The sequence below is a fragment of the Apium graveolens genome, chromosome 6, assembly GCF_009905375.1.
Source record: "Apium graveolens cultivar Ventura chromosome 6, ASM990537v1, whole genome shotgun sequence".
NCBI classification, from domain to species: Eukaryota; Viridiplantae; Streptophyta; class Magnoliopsida; order Apiales; family Apiaceae; genus Apium; species Apium graveolens.
This window is the reverse complement of record NC_133652.1, coordinates 222157889-222175830: the sequence shown is the minus strand read 5'-3', so window position 1 is coordinate 222175830 and position 17942 is coordinate 222157889. Positions and strand designations below refer to the sequence as shown.

At 35.1% G+C, this 17942-nt stretch overlaps 1 non-coding gene across 1 annotated transcript; it reads right to left on the bottom strand.

Annotated features, from left to right (window-relative positions):
* Positions 1-15876: 15876 nt before the first annotated feature.
* On the bottom strand, positions 15877-15983 carry LOC141669956 (small nucleolar RNA R71). Its single transcript, XR_012554209.1, has one exon. It is a non-coding gene; the product is annotated as a small nucleolar RNA R71 (small nucleolar RNA).
* Between the last annotated feature and the right edge of the window lie 1959 nt (positions 15984-17942).

Below are 17942 nucleotides of genomic sequence, written 5' to 3'. Positions count from 1 at the left end.
ATTATGAAAATTTATTTTATTATCTTTTAAATATTTTGGGAATTTTAAAGGAGTTTCGGGAATTTTTCAGTATATTTTTTTTCTGCATGGTTAATTTGCTATATTGCGAGAAAACGAATTGAGGGAGTTGGAAGCAGGTGTTTTGCAATCAGTAAAAGATGACACATGTCTCTCTCATTTGGTACGTGTCTGCAATTTGGAAATTCCCCAATTCTTCCTTCTTCCCCTTATTCTCTATTACCTCTCTCGATTATTCTTTAATCTCTCTCTCCACTCTCCTTCTCTCTCTCAATTCTTATCTCTCCCATCTCTGTTCCCCCCCCTGTCTTCTTCTTTCCCGCGACCGTGTTCCCCTGTTCTCGGCCTTACCGCCGCGGTTCTAATTCTGGCAGTCTCCGGTAATTGCTCTGGTCCAGTCTTTGCGTGTTAATATATATACATATATATATGTTTATATGTATGTATGCCAGGACGTAGGTTGGTGTGGTTGCCTATGAGCATCTTTTGTTTTCTCTTTCCGATTGCTCTCTGGCCTTTATTCTGGCCGGATGTTGTGATTTCCGTTTACCCGTGTGTGGTACACGCGCGTGCGTGTATTGCATGTGGTAGTTGATATTTTTATGATGTTCTCTGAATTCTTGCAGTGTTTATTCGAAGTAATTTCTGGGAAAAAATCTGAATGAGTTGTTTTGTGTTATTCGGATTATTTTAGAAATAAATCGAATAAATTCTTATGATTATTCAGGTTTTGTGATTATCGAAATATTAGTAATTTATTATCGGTGAAATTCGTGTGGAAACCCGAGATGTATCGAGCACCAACGAATTTTGCCGCCATCGGCAATGAGCCTCGGCGAGCCGACGGTGGACCGTGATGATCGTTATCTGAGTCCTAATATCTTAAAATAAATAAAACTAGTTTTATATTTTTACTCTGGATCGAATTAGTTAATTATAAATATTGTATTGGGACGATTGATTTGGTTGTGATTGTGGAATTGTATCGGTGATTGAGAATTTTGGAATGGTGATTTATTGTAGTTGTTCTTGTTGTGAAATTTGTGGTTGTGACGTCAATTTATGTTTCGACGTGTAGTCCGATAAAAAAAGGAGACACTGCCCGATTTTCGGAAAATTGCACTACGAAAATACAGAAGCGTATCCGGTAATTATCGGGACGTCGAGCGACTATATAAATACTTATTTATTTTATACGAAGCTTGATTGTACGATGTGATGAAATATTTTGCCAAAAACTAATAACCCTAATTTTGTAAAATGACGAGTATACGTATATTCTGAAAACCAAAACCGAACTGATTTTCGAGAACGTGAACCCTAATTGTTACGTGTGTTAATATGTATAATTACGAGTCGGGATTTTGATATCGAATGGGTAGGTTGCTAGCGAGAATATGTCAAGCATACCTGGTCGTCCAACGTAGGGTATTTCGGCTCTGTAGGTTCTAGCCGAAGGACTCAAGAATTGAAATCGAACTAAAGTTAACCTAGTGATCAGTCGGCAAGCACAACGAGGTTCCAAGTGAAGGACCTGAGCGTTGAAGTCGGATCCAGGATAGTTTACTAGTAAGGCGATAAATCTGAGCGTCCAAGTCAGTCCAGGGTCAATCGACATTAGTTGTAAAGCTCTGCAAGGAAAGTACCCCTGAACAATCTTTTACAGTTCAGTATACATGAATAATTATTGATTTAAATTACATACTAGAACATAACATTTTAAGTTACGTATTCCCCGTATTTAAAATTGTTTTACTAACTGATGTTTTGGGGAAAAAGTAACTTCTGAAAATGCCTATTGCTAGATTGTGATTAAATTGAAAAGATTTTAGAATGTGTGTTGTGAGATAACTGTTTAAAAAGAGATAGGTGTAATTGATTTTGAAAACTGGATAAAAACGGATCAGATAGTGGATGGTTGCGTAAGAGTACCGTAACGGCCCAGCAGGTTGCGTAAGAGGCTAAGTCGGTTGCGCGCCCTATTTAGACCGCTTAGTCTAGCATATAGAGACCTAGCTAGTCTTCGAGTTCCGGAATAAATTGTGGTGGGATAGACTGATCAACTGTCCCTAGGATTCGTCCAATTATATATCTGATTTTGGTTTAGTAGTTCCCGTAACGGAACAAGTAGTTTTGTGGTCCCCGTAACGGGACAGATGATTTATGGTTCCTGTAATGGAACAGTGGTTTTGGAAATAGAAATAGCATGCTAAAATTGGACTCTGGTATTTTTGCACATCACAAGACTAATGATATTATTTTTCAGAGCATGCTAGTTTTGATATCCAGTTCATACATGTTGTACTTGTTTTCTAACGAACTATGAATTCTGTTCCTATAACTGTTTTATTGTGAATTGTTTTACTTGTTATTCATATAGTGGTACTGCAGAGCAATTGATTGCTCACCCTTGCAGAATATTTTATATATGTATTGCAGATGCCTAGGAGATTCTTCCGTGGTAGTCGGTGCAGAGTTCCAGTTCCTTCCGTGTTAGACTCCTCTGAGGTAGTTGTGTTGGATCAAAGATGGTCTATTGAGTTGTTGTATTAAGCTAGTTATGTCAAAATGATTTGTGTAAGTCGGTGTTGTAATAGTTGTAACCTAAATCATACTTAAACCTGGAAAAGGTCTTGGTAAAGGTGTCGTGGTTATGTATAATTAGTGATTGGATTATATTATGTTTATTATTATTGTTGTCGGTGACGTCAACTCTTAACCCCGGGGTTGAGGCCGTCACATTAATGATGATACATGCGTAGTGTCACAAGTGCAAAATTTATTTTTTGACACTATTTTATTATGCTCTAGAACTAATATTTAGATATGCTTATTTCTTAAGGGGTAGCCGCTTGTTGATGATTAGAATTTTTACTATTCTCTTTTGAACTTAGTACGTAAATGATTAAGTTTGGAGAAAATAATGGGGTGTATATGTCTTCATAAAAAATGAAAAAAATGAAAAAAAAACAAAAAATGATTGATGTATGATAGTAGTAATAAATTACATGAAAAAAGAGAGAAAAAAATGGTAAACTTGACTAGGTTGGGATCATTAATACTCGAGTAATTAAGTCTGAGGGGACTTTGTGCCTAGTAACCTAAAGCCTTTTATGGTTTGGGATTGCTGACCCAACGCTCGCTACATGGGTATTAGTGCATAAATCTTTAGAGATCTCGACCATTGCACAGTTAAATAAGCCACTTAAATATTTATGCGTATGCAAAGTCTTTTGGCGGTCGTAACTCACTTACACTGAGAAGCCACTCAACATTTAGACCGAGCTTGTGAAGTCTTATGGCGGTCGTAGCTCACTTGCACTGAGGAGCCACCTATCCTTAGGCTGAGCATATAAAAAAACCATATATAGTTATATAGTAGTATTTTATCAATAAAGGAGGCATACAAATTCTTTGTTAACCCTCAATGATGGCTAGTGCTAAGTAATGAAATGTTTAAGACCTATTATAGTTCTCAACTTGGGAGCTATTAACTCGCATGACTTGTCATGTTGAAACTTGTATCTCTTTGTTCTTGGTTCAGCTGAGAGCATGTTGTTAAGCTAAGCGCGCACACACACATATGTACTTGTGTTCGCTATGTGGTGATATTATGGTGTGAGTGTGATGTGTCTAAACTTGTTGCATATTCTAAAGGTAATATCTGACTTGGCATAAACTATTATATTTGAGATCCGTTGTATTGTCGGTCATTTAGGTGCATTCATGTAGTTGCATATTACATGGGTTAGATGGATTTTTTGGGTACATTCACTATAGATCCACACGAGACTTTACTCATCCACTAGGGCTACCTTGAGGTTTAAAGGGCTTATTGCATATGCCAAATATAACCGTAATCACCTTGTGAAAGTGGTATTAGTTAATAGTTTATTATAGGAATTTGTACGAGGACGTGCAAAATACTAAGTGTGGGGATATTTGATTGAGTATATATTTATATATATTTTAAAGAATTTTATTCTCATATTTATGATATTATATCATTATTGGATATTTTTAATTAGATTTTAATATTTTATGACAGCAAATAAAAAATTCCCAACTTTAGATAGAATTGGGCTTATTTGGACTTAAATCATAAGGAAATTCGGATTTATCGGGCTACACGCGCATACATACTGTTTGGGCCGTACCTTTAGTTCTAGACATCAGAATTGAGCGATCTTACATTCCATGCGAAGCTAACAGAATTATCTACGGTTTAGAAGTGGTCCAACATCAAGAATACAACTGTAACAGACCAGAATCAGGCCTGGAAGATAGCCTACAAATTTTATATCAAAGTCCAATTTATTTAGGGAAAAGCATTAAAAATACTTTATGATATATTAGGTTTTATATAACGTATAAAGAAAACCAAAAATATAACATAATATAATATAGAATAAAGTTAGTCATATTCTTGAGAGAGAAGGGAGAGAGGCAGCTAGAGAGCGAAATTGGGAGAAGGAACTCTTCAAGTTGTATTCTCTGTATTCAAATTCTTAACTCATGATTTGTGTTTTAATATATATTTATTTTCTTCATATATCATGAGTAGCTAATCCCTTAATCCAAGAGTTGGGCAGTATTCTTTGGCTTGTTGTGTTTGTTTAGTTGTATTGTGAATTTCTTGTGATTGTTAATCTGTCATTGAGGGCTTAACACAATTGAGGGAGTCGCGAACCTTTGATTGTATCTATAGGAATTATGAAGAATCGGGAGAGGAGTTGTAATTCTAGTACATGATATGATAGATACAATTTAAGTATTGAATCGGAAGATTAATATGCGAATTGTGAAACATGTAATCCTTGATTTTAAATAGTCTATAATTGTACTTTGTATGATCATGGGAGTGGTTTTTAAGGGATAATTGTAGGAACTATAATCTACCTTGGGAGAGGATTTTACAAACATTAGAAGGATTGTTTTTAACAAAACAAGAGACACAAATTATACATTCATGATAGCCATTGAAGAACCCTTATTCTTGGATTTTTTCTCATATATAACTTTTATTTGTTTATTAGATTAAAATAGTGGATAGTTAAAACACCCACAAAATTATTCTCCACACTTCTGAACTGTAGGAGATAAAAGACTTGAAATTGGTGTTGATATCAATCCTTCCCCGAGAACGAATTTCTAAAAATACAATCCAACATTATTAAAAATCTCTCTTCTTAGGTTACTTGATGTTGATGTGTTGACGTTAAGGTGTGATTGATATTATGGTAATGCATGTGTATATAAGTCTCTCTTCTCTTTATTTTGGTTGTGTTCCATGGAGAACACATTAATTGCAGAATACCTAGAATCAAAATGCATTTGTTATGTTAATGAAAACAAAATTTTGTATATAGAAAAAAATATGATTTTTTACATAACATATACATATGTTATGCAAAAAATACAGAACATGCTATACTTTTATATTTAGTGTTCTATAATAATTATGACAGTGTTTATTAAAATTTTAAATGAGTTATGTAAATTAAAATGTGTTTATGAGAATTTTTTATGCAATTGAAGAAACAATAGTAAAAAAAATATTTACATAACAGAACATAACATACTAGTTCTCCTGGTTCTCCTGGTTCTCATTTGAGTCTAACCCATATAATATAATATATATTGTTATTGTTACTTTCCATGATTTGTATTTAGTTGTGTAAATATGCTACAGGTGATTGATGTTAATTGTGTAATAAATTCTGTAAATGTGTTACAAGCTTGTCACCCAAAACCAGTTTACATAACTAGTTCAAATTATTAATATTAAAATGTTTTATTATGTTGTTCTAATAAATTAACCTTTTTAGTTTGAATATATGGAAAAAATGAGTAAATTGTATACTTGTTTAAATCATTTATTGGTATAAAAAAAGGTTTGTAATTATATTTAGTTTTTTGTTGATTTGATTTTTATATAAATAACTGTATTTATGCTAATATTTATTTTGACAAAAGAATACATATACTTTTATTTGGGTTTATTTTTTTTAGAATGGGTATTGTATTTTAGCATAATTTAAAATAGACCGTGATTTCATTTTTTTGTAATTTAATTACTGTAGTCAATTAAATGTATAAAATTTGTTTAGTTATATGAAATTCTTTGTGCTAGTTAGGGATTATATATTTACGTGTATGGATGTATGTATTTTGTTTGTCAGTGTCTAGCTACATGTCCTAGATATAATTGTATAATTAATATTCTATTAGCTATAAATATCTTATTAATTAGTGGGAGTTAATTTGATGACTGTTACATATTTTTTTCACTTCTAATATGTAGTTTTACAATAAAGATTGTTTATTTGTTTAATATATATCTGAAAATTGTGTATTTAGTGATTTTTCAGCTAAGGTAAGTTAACATTTCACACTTTCATTTTATTTGAAATCTTTTAAATGTTTTTGCACTACTTTTGTTTTAAAATTATGGATCAAGTACCCTGTTTTAAAAATAAGGATTCCGAGCTATGAATTGTGAACCGGTTAGTAATTGTGTATAGTTTCAGAACTAGCCTATGATACCTTATTAGGGAGTGCTACTTATGATACCTTCGGGAGCACACACTTTATGATACTTTAGTAAGGGCCGCATTATTGACAAAAATTTAGAACTTCTAATACTGTGTCACAAGATATTTGTTGCCTTAGCGAGCTGTTCATGTTTTATATCATATGGATTTTTGGATAATGATTTTGATGTTATAAAAATTTTGAACTACTTGATCCACTAGTGTAGAATTATTTTCTTGTTGGGCTGTTTGGCTCATTACTTATAAAATTTTCAGGTGCTTAGTTTTTGGGATATCATAAAATTGGATTTAATTTTAGCTTGCTTTGGAATAATGTTTTAGTAATTATGTTTGCATTTAGAGCTGCGTCTCCCTTGATTTGACTTTATTTTCAGTTTAGATGATTTTATTTCTGTCTTGGATTTTAGAATTTTATAGACAATTAGAAACCTATTTTAAGTATGAATAAAATTTGGAGTTTTAGCATAATATTTAAGTGTTTTATTATTTGGAAGTCATCATATTACAGTTGGTATTCAGAGTCTAGGTTAGCTTCCTATAGACTGCCTTTTAGGCGTGACCAGTGAGTTGAGAGTTCTAAAAATATTAATATTTGGTTGTGACATTTATAGATGGCAGATAATGATAATGTTAGGGGTTTTGAAGATGAGATGTTTGATGAGGATGATCCTGAAGAGGAGTTCATGGAAGATGGGGATGAACAAGAGTAGGAGGTAACGACCCCTACTACTATGGATGTGGGGGATTCGGTACCAATTCCTGATTATGATGATTTTGACTTAGTTACTGTACTGGTAGTACCGCAAGGAGGAATTATTGGGGAGTTGACAGATATGGATAGTGATACTATTGTTTGGCTAACAGATTGATGAGTTGACTATTGAAAATGGAAATCTAAAGACATAAAGAGCTATTTAAGCGGAAAAATTGAAGGATGAAAGGAATAAGTCAAAAATCGCACAACAGACATATAAAAATAAATTGGATGAGATTGTTCAGTTTACTAACTCTTATGTTCCAAAAACTTTAGAAAAATGGCACTGAAACAGAAGTTAAAGAGATTAATAACTTCATATCTGATATAAGACTCCAAATGGAAATTTCGAATCATCAAATTGAGCGCTTATTTAAGAAAGATTGAGCTTATCTTTAGACTGTATTTCATTTTCATATATATATATATATTTGTTTTGATTACTTGTATTATTTTAAGAATTTATAAATAAAGTTTCGAGCATTGATTTTACTTTGTCATGGATATGTCGTATGTTATTATTGATATCTAGATTGAGTTTTAAATATTATATAGGAACCATGTCCCGTCAGAATACTAACAACGTGTTGACTCAATTGGAAGAAACATTGGCAACGTTAGTGGGGAATCAACAAGGGGAGCTTAATTTCTGTATTTAAGAGGTTAAGTCCTCCCATTTTTGAAGGATCCATAAATCCTTCATAAGTGGATAAGTGGCTACAAGAGATGAGGAAGATTTTTGATTTTTTAGGGAGTATAAATGAACAGAAAGTCAGTTTGGCAAGCTACCAACTTCAAGGGAGTGCATATGATTGGTGGCTAATAGAGAAAAGGCATGTTAAAGGCAACGGGGAAGGGGATGCCCAAGCATACACTTGGGAAACTTTTAAGGAGTCATTTCAGGATAAGTACTTTCCTCGAACGATTCGAGTTAAGTTGGAGCGTGATTTTATAAGGTTGAAGCAAGGAGAAAAGCAAACTGTCTCGGAATATGAAGCCGAGTTTGCCCGTTTAGCCAAGTATCTCATCTTTGGTTGTAAACGAGGTTAACAGGGCACGTAGGTTTGAAGAGGGGCTACGAAGTGAGATAAGAAGGCATGTGTCGGCATTTGAACTAAGTAGTTATAAGATGGTCTTGAACAAAGATTTAGTAGTGGATATAGGATTGATGGTAAAGGATGGAAGGAAAGATTTTGAGTCTAAGAAGAGAGCTGAGCCTACAAGTGGATTTAACGAGAATGGACCATCGAGGAAGTTCAATAATCAAGGAAAATTTAATCGACGTGATTCAGGAGCTAAGATTTCTTGTTCTAGACGTGCAAGGAATCACTTGGATAAGGATTGTCACTAGAACACTGGAGCATGCTTTAGTTGTGGGGAGTCTGGGCATAAGATTGTAGAGTGTCCAAATGCGATACTTCAAGGGAGAAGGACAGTAGGAATAATGGCACTCTCGCCACTCTTGCACCGAACTACGGACGTGTGTTCAACCTTTATATCGGGCCAAACACAAATTAAGGCACACAATGTTTTTCTACCTTGTGCGGAGCTTGAATATAAATGTTATATATAATTTTTTTTAATAGATTTGTTTAAATTTGGGGACCAAATTTTTTAAGGAAGGTAGAATGTGATAACCGTGTTTTTCTTGGTTAAAAAAAATAAATTGAAGTGATTTAAATTATTTAAGTTATAAAATAAATATTTATAACATGAATGGATGAAAAAAATAAAATTTATAATGGTTTCCAAACTTTTTTAATATATAATACTTTTGTCACTATATATTTTAAATATGTGTGTTAGATATAATTGATGATATCATTACTTAGAACTATCAGAGTTTGCCATCAGAGTTTGCTGACTAGAATATATTAGAGTTGAAGCCATCAGTATTTGACATATCAGAGTTTATTATCAGTATTTGTCTATCAGCATCTATTCAAGACTGATTTCCAGGACGTAATTGATTCTCTCTAGAAGACTTTGATTTGCAGAGATATGTCGATGTATGACTTTATCTATTTGTAGTAATCAATAGTTGGATATGTATTAGAATTTCGTATTCATGTATATCATATAAACTAATTGATTGGGTAATTATGTTGTATATAAGCACATATTAGGTTAACACTATATGTGTTGCGCAATATTTTATCATACATTTAACTTAGAAGTTCTTAAGGAAATATGTTTATCCTTTGAGAGAGTATTGTAATCAATTTTTATTCATTAATATAAAAAACTGTTCTTCATTGTTGAGTACTTAATTCGATTTGATTGTTATAACTGTATTCACCCCCTCTACAGTTATTTAAAGGCCTAATAATTGATATAAGAGCTTGTTGTTGATACACAAACAGTTTAAGATCCATAAAATAATAAAAAATAGCAAACAAAAAAACTCAACAGAATCCCCCCACCACCACCAACCACAAACCAAATCAACCATAACATGAGCAGATATGAGGCTATCAAGGTTTCAATCTTGAAAATTAATGAATATCATATCTGGAAAGTTAAGATGGCTATGTGTTTGGAAGCAACAGATCCTAAATATCTGAACATGATTATGATGGTCCTCACAGGCCCATGAAACTAGCTGTTGCAGTTCCTGGTCAGGAGGAAAAGATGGTCGATAAGGAAAAAAAGGATTACACTCCCGAGTATCTTTCATCTATTATGGAAGATGCAAAAGTCAGACATATTCTGCATAACAGTATAGACAATGTGATGTCTAATAGGGTGATTGGATGCAAAACAACCAAGGAAATTTGGGACACTTTGGAGGTTAAGTGTCAAGGTACAACTACTATCAAGAAGAATAGAATGACAATACTCAATCAGGATTATGAGCACTTTGATTAAAAATCTTATGAGTCCTTGACTGAAATCTATGATAGATTTCAGAAATGGATGAATAACTTATCACTTATTGATAAAGAGTATAATCCAGTAAATTCAAACTTAAAGTTTCTTCTTGCACTCCCTTAAAAGTGGGACTTGAAAGTCACATCAATAAAGGATAACCATGATCTTGAAGATACATTTATGGATGAGATTTATGGAATGCTGAAAACTCATAAAATGGAGATAGAGAAGAGTAGCAAGAGGAAAGGGCCTAGAGCAAGACAAGTTGCACTCAAGGCTGAGAAAAAACCAAGAGGAAAGTCTGGAAGAAAAAGCCATTCAACATGAAAGGCTATGATTGCAAAGTCTGATACTGAGTCATCAAATACTGATAATGACTCAATCTCTGATGATTACTCAGATTCTGAAAGTGATCATGATGATGAGAATATTTTACAAATGGCTGCTCTCTTAGTTAAAAGTTTCAAGAAAATGGCCTACAAGGACTTCAAGAAAGGAAAAAGGTTTTGTAGATAAGGCTCTAGTTCCTCAAACTCTAATAGAAGGAATTTTAGGAAGAATGATGACAAGGAGTCAAGGTCTGGGAAATTGATAAGTAAAAGATCAAGTGCTACAGCTGTGATGGAGTTAGACACTTTGCAGCTGATTGCAGGAAGCCAAAAGCTGAGAAGAAAAAGGTCTTGCTTACAAAGAAGAAGAATTTGGATGATACATCAGAATCTGATACACAGAAGGCTATTAATTTCCCTGCAAGTCTAAGTACTAATACTTTCTTGCAGTCCATACATTCTTTTATTCCACCACATAGTACAATCCTTTTTTTATTGAAAAACAGTCCATTTATTCTACTTTACCATCATCTGAGGAAATCCTTGTTGTTGCTGAAGATGTAGTAGCACAACATTCCATTCATAAAGTTTCATCCATTTTAGAATCACCACAATATGTTACAAGAACTGAAGTTCTGGAAGTTAATCTCGAAGCTCCAATTCATTATTCTATAATACTTGAAGATGTGGAGTTAACTGCTGAAGGTGTGGAAGCTTCTGAAACTACTGGATCACATATTGCACCAATTTCTCATTCAAATATTCATGCTGAAGCTAGTGATGCAGTTCACCAATTAGTGCAAAATCCGGTTGTTGTTGAATAATCTAATGATGGTGAAGAACCTAATGTTTCTAATGCTATCCTAAGGATGATCTATTCTTCCCTGAAGATATTCCTATGCATGTGAGACAACAAAAACTGAAAGAGTTAGATGCTACAAAAGAAAAGGATTATTCTGATAATCTCTGGAATGCTCATTGGAAAGATAATATATATCCTATTTCCAGAACACAAGTTGTTGCACATCTGGAAATAACAGAACAGAAGATTACAAATCCTGATATGCTGAATCATCTGAAAGCATTAACTTTAGTTGTTAGATCCTTACACACAGCTCATAAAACAACTACTACTCAAATCAATCAGATTAAAGAATCTTTGATTGCTTCAAACCAATAGTTGTCAGACACACTACAATTGAAGCTAGTCAAGCTAGATTGGAAGCTAAACAAGATCAAATGTCTGCTCAACTTACAAAAGAACAGAATTTAATGGAGCTGATTCTTTCTCTACTGCTTGGTGATGATGCCAAATAGGAGGAAAATATTATTAAATCTAAATGCAAATAGTTGTCATTGACAAGTACTGATGCTGAAAGTTCCGATGGAGGTAATAAGGGGGGACAGAAGGATAGCAAAAGAAGAAAAAAAGAAAGAAAAAAGAAGAGTTGAAGATTTAACATTGCTGATGAAGACCAAGGTATTTTGGAGATAAAAGCTGGTGCTGAAGCAAGTCAATTTCTTCAATCTATAAAAGACAAACAACTTTGTTCTATAAGGATCCGAAGATTCAATTATTTGACTCTGAGGAGAGTAGAAGAATATTTGTAAAAGAAAATTCTGGAGTTGATCTTGAACAGCTAAGGAAAATAGAGGAAGACTTCAAGAATTCCATGAAGACAGCAAATGCTGACATTGTTGTTATTTCTCAAGTACTTTATGAAGATGACACTTCTAACAGACCAACCAACGGTGTAGTTATAAGGGAAATCAGTCAAGGAGAAGATCTCAGATCAAAAATTACAGTAACTGTTGACTTGAAGCTTAAAGAAAAAGAGAAAATAGGAGAGAAGTCAAAGATTTCAAAGTCTAAAGCCAAAGTTGTTGGACAGAAGAAGGAGGAAGATATTTTGAAGCATTCTGAGCTGAGGAAGTGGAATTAACCTCTGACTTGCTCAAGTTAAAGAAGCAGTTCAGGATGAAGAATAAAGTCTGATATTCACTGAAACAAGATTGAATATGCAAACTTGATTCCTGCATTTAGATAGTTTTGATATCATCAATTGGAGTTGGGGGAGATTGTTAGGAGAAATTAATTATATCAAATAGAAACTATCAGAAGCATCGACGAATGATAATGACATCAACAGATGATGACTACAAGTATCAACAGATGATGACTGCATCAACAGATGATGATGACATCGGCGGATGTTGATAATCAACGAATAATGATATCAACGGATGATGATGTCAATGAATGATGAAATAAGTATTTGTCACATCAGTTGATCTTTAAGGAGGAAGAGGAAACATGAACTTAAGTCGGTGAAGGACTTTATCTCAGAAGCAATTGTATAGGTTTCCTTGTTGTTAATAGAATATGATTTCTTGTACATTGGGAGTTGTGCTCTATATAAAGCACATATTAGGTGTATGTTATAAGCATTGTGACATTGTTATATCTTTCGCACAACCTAGCAGCTCTCAAGGATATTTGTTCCTCCTTTCGAGAGAGTACGATTGTAATACGTTTTTATCAGTTAATATAAAAATTGTTGATTCTGTTGAAGCTTTGTCGGATTAATTGTATTAACTGTATTCACCCCCCCTCTACAGTTGATTAAGGGCATAAAAGATGAACATGGATAGTCCTTTTTCTAGGGATAACCTTGTTCATGTGACCTTATTCAACTCTTCTCAGCCACCTCTTATTTCTGTAGGTCAAACTTTTCTGTCCTGTTGAGGAAAATCTTACTCTCAAAAGTCAAGATATGAGTAGTGTGAAAAGTAGCGAGACTACTTTAAAAGAAGATAGAGAATCAAGTGGTTATTTGTTTTCTCTTGCAGGTGCTCAGAGTTTACCAAAAACAAATGCTGACCTGCATTCTGTAGACCCTCAGAAACACTCTCTAGTATCAAGTGCAAATGCTGATACTTTCCCGACAGGTATAAATACTGATTTTTTTGCTAAATATAAATACCAAAGTTTTACTATAGTCCACTTCTATCTACACTTCATCTATTATGACAATCCTTCTTGTGACCGAGACTGTACAACAATCCATTCATATTTCTATTCCATCCTCTACAATCCTTGTTGCTGCTAGAGATGAAGTTGTAGAATAGTCCACTCATGAAGATCAACAAGGATGCGTGGGTTTCCAAAACGGCTTATTATATTTTTCTATAAGAATTGGGTAATTTACTTGGTGGTTATCTTGGTGTTGAGTGGCATTTAAGACACTTTATAATGCTCTATTAAGCTTTGAATTGTTGTATTTATACTCAAGTTATTGGTGTTTTAATGTGTTTTCTAGTGTTTTTGCATTTCAGGCATTAATCTGAGAAACAGGTGAATTAACATTGTTTTGATGCTAATATGGTGTTAGGATGGTGTCCAAGGAATAAAGCTCGCGAAGACCGGCTCGAATCTGCAAAGAAATAGAAGAAGTCAAAGTTTTGGCAGAAGCCCAGTGCACCCGCGCTGATCAAGCGCGCGGCCGCGCCCAAATGTTAGAGAGCCACCGCGCCCACGCTGATCAAGCGCGCGGCCGCGCCATGTCGGGATAGCAGAATCCTGTTTCTACTTGGCTTTTGAGAGAAAGACTTCTACATTGCATGGGGCTGCTATATAAACAACTTTAGGTCATTTTTCATAAGATATGAAGTCAGAGACATATTAGAGCTAAGGAGACGACGGCAAGAGACCTATAACACAATTCAACAAAGGCAAAGACGATCTAGTTTATTATTGTGAATCTTTATTTTAAGTTGTAATCTTGGATGCTCGTTTCTTGTTTTTTTGAACCCATACTCTTGTGTTAACTTTGTTTGATTATTCTTTATAAAGACTACATTTATTATACCATGCTTTCATCGGAACCCACATTGATGATGAGTCCGATTATGGGCTAATCGTAATCGTGGAGTTCCAACAGATTTATTTATGGATTTCTTTATTTGATTTGTTTTGATGCCTTAGTGTGTGGTGATTATAAGATAACCTAGTATTGGTTGTGCGTATTCGTCTTATGAGCGTCGTGAACTTATAAGATAGTGTGTTAATTCTTAATGAAGAGAAAGTGAATTTAAGGATTTAGAACTTGCCATGTTAGCATAGGTTCATGTATTTGTTATGCATGATGCGTATGTAATATTAACCATCTTACTTGACCTATGTAATCAAGATAGATAACTTGTGCTTAAATCGTTATATTATCAAATTATATAGACATATAGGGTCTCAATATAATTGGTGCATATTCAGCTTCTATCTCTTTTTTGGATGTCTGGTAGTATGGTATTCGTGCAACGAAAGTAGGCGTGTATCAGTTTCGTGTTATCTGATTAGTGTCATTAGCATTACATGCTAAGGTTAAGAATGAAAAGGCTATTGAATGAAGTATTTAATGAAGTTAGAATCCCATATTTGTCATATATATTAATTCAAACCATCTTATTCCCTTAGTTATACTTGTTAGTTTAATTCTTAGTTATAAACAACCTCAATTTGTTATCGTCTTAGCATTGAATAATAACCATACATTGTTGCTTAAGTACAAAAATTAATTAGTTAACCAAGCCAGTCTCTGTGGGAACGAATCTGATTTACATCTTATACTACTTGCGAACGCGTATACTTGCGTGTAATTTAGCGTGTGTTTAGCGACTATCAAGTTTTTGGCGCCGCTGCCGGGGACTGCAGTGTTAATTTTTAGTTTATGTGTTTTCCATCAGTGGTGGTCGTTAAAGTTCATTGACTCGGACATTGTTACTTACTCGTTTCCTTGTCTTATTTTAGGCACTCTAGCGAGGGTGTATGCATACGCGTCTGCGTACTCGTAAGAGAACACTGGATAAAGCCGAGGAAGAAGTTGTGGTGGTTCGAAAGGAAGTTTTTGAAGAAGAAAAGAAGGTAGAAGAAAAAGAGAAAGTCGAGGAACCAGTTTTATTAGAGATGGGTGATCAAGTAGAAAATCCTAAGGCTTTGATGGACTATTCTCAGCCTAAGATCAATGACATTCAGTCAAGCATCATCAGGCTAGCCATCAGGCCTAACCCTTTTGAGATTAAGTCAAGCACGATTCAGATGATACATAACTCAGTTCATTTTGGGGGTTCTCCTACTGAAGACCCCAACATGCACATCAGGGATTTCATCGAGATCTGCAACACTTTCAAGTTCAATGATGTGACTGAAGATGCTATCAAGCTGCGACTCTTCCCATTCTCTCTGAGGGATAAAGCTAAGTGCTGGTTACATTCTCTACCAGCAGGGTCTATCACCACTTGGGAAGATCTTGCTCAAAAGTTTCTCACTAAATTCTTCCCTATGGCGAAGACTGCTATAATCAGGAATGCTCTTACTCAGTTTGCTCAGCAAACTGGAAAATCTCTGTGTGAGGCTTGGGATCGATATAAGGGGATGTTAAGGAAGTGCCCACACCATGGCATGCCTGATTGGATGATTATTAACTGGTTCTATAATGGATTGGGTGCTACTTCTAGACCCATGCTCGATGTGGCATGAGGAGGAGCCTTGTGGGCTAAGAGCTACGATGAAGCTTATGAATTGATTGAACTGATGGCTGCTAATGAGTACCAGAATCCTTCCCAAAGACTACTTAGGGAAAAGTTGCCAAAATTCTGGAGTTGGATGCAGCAACTGCTATAGCTGCCCAACTTAAGGCTTTGACAATGAAGTGAACACTTTGGCTAATTATGGAGTTAATCAAATCGCTAGTGTCTGTGAGCTTTGTGCCGGTGCCCATGAGACTGATCAATGCGTAATTTCTAGTGAATCAGCTCAGTTCAAGAGAAACTATCAGCGTTCGCAGCAACCCGTGCCAGCCACTTATCATCCCAACAACCGTAATCATCCTAATTTCAGTTGGAGGAACGTTCAGAATGCAGTTCAACAGCCTTATCAGCAGTATCCAGCTAAGCAATAAAACCCCCTGGTTTTCAGCAACCGTAATATGCACCAAGACAACAACTTCAACTGTAACAAGCTAATGAAAAGTCTGAATTAGAGGAGTTGAAGCTTATGTGCAAGAGTCAATCTATTTCTATCAAGACCTTGGAAAATCAAATTGGGCAAATTTCCAATGCCTTACTAAATCATCAGCCTGGTACACTACCTAGTGACACTGAAGTGCCAGGAAAGAGGGAAGCTAAGGAGTAGGTAAAGACAATCACTTTGAGGTCTGGAAAGGTTACGAATCTCGAACAAACTCAAGTGTTGACTGAAGAAGCCGGGGCTGAGAAAGAAGTAGAGCAGCAGGAAGTAGAAGTGGAACCAAGGAAGACTACTGTTGAGCACACTCCTCCTGAGGGTAATACAGGGGAGACACAAATATATCCTCCACCGCCTTTTCCTAAGCGGCTACAGAAGAAAAAGCTGGACAAGCAATTTGAGAAGTTTCTGGAGGTGTTCAAGAAACTACATATCAACATACCTTTCGCTGAGGCTCTTGAGCAGATGCCTAGTTATGTAAAGTTTATGAAAGGTATTCTCTCTCGGAAAGTGAAGCTAGATGATTTAGAGACAGTCGCTCTCACGGAGGAATGCAATGCTGTGCTGCGACATAAGTTACCTCCGAAGCTTAAGGATCCAGGAAGATTCACTATTCCGTGTACTATTGGAAAAGTGTCTTTTGAAAGATGCTTATGTGACTTGGGAGCTAGCATCAATCTGATGCCTTTGTCAATCTTCAAGCAGTGGGACTTACCTGATCCAAAACTGACTTATATGACTTTGTAATTGGCCGACCGTTCTATTACATATCCGCGAGGTATTGTGGAGGATGTCTTGGTCAAGGTTGATAAACTCATCTTCCCTGCTGATTTCGTTATTCTTGATTTCGAGGAGGATAAGAAGATTTCCATAATTTTGGGAAGACCTTTCTTGGCGACTGGCCGAACCTTGATAGATGTGCAGAAGGGTGAGCTCATAATATGAGTGCTGGATCAGGATGTAACTTTTAATGTGTTCAATGCTATAAAATTTCCTACAGAAAATGAGGAGTGCTTAAAGGTGGAGTTGGTCGATTCTGTGGTTACTTCAGAACTTGATCAATTTCTAAGGTCCGATGCCTTAGAAAAAGCCTTATTGGGGAATTCAGATAGTGAAAATGATGAAGGTGAAGAACAATTACAATATTTGAATGCTTCTCCCTGGAAGAGGAAGATTGATATGCCTTTTGAATCTCTTGGAATGGAGGAATTGAACAAAGCTCCTAAATGCCTCAAGTCATCTATTGAGGAAGCTCCCACTCTTGAGGTTAAGCCTTTACCTGAGCATTTGAGGTATGCGTTTTTAGGTGATGCATCTACTTTGCCTTTTATTATTACATCTGACCTTTTAGGTAGCGACGAGGAAAAACTTCTAAGGATTCTGAGAGAGTTCAAATC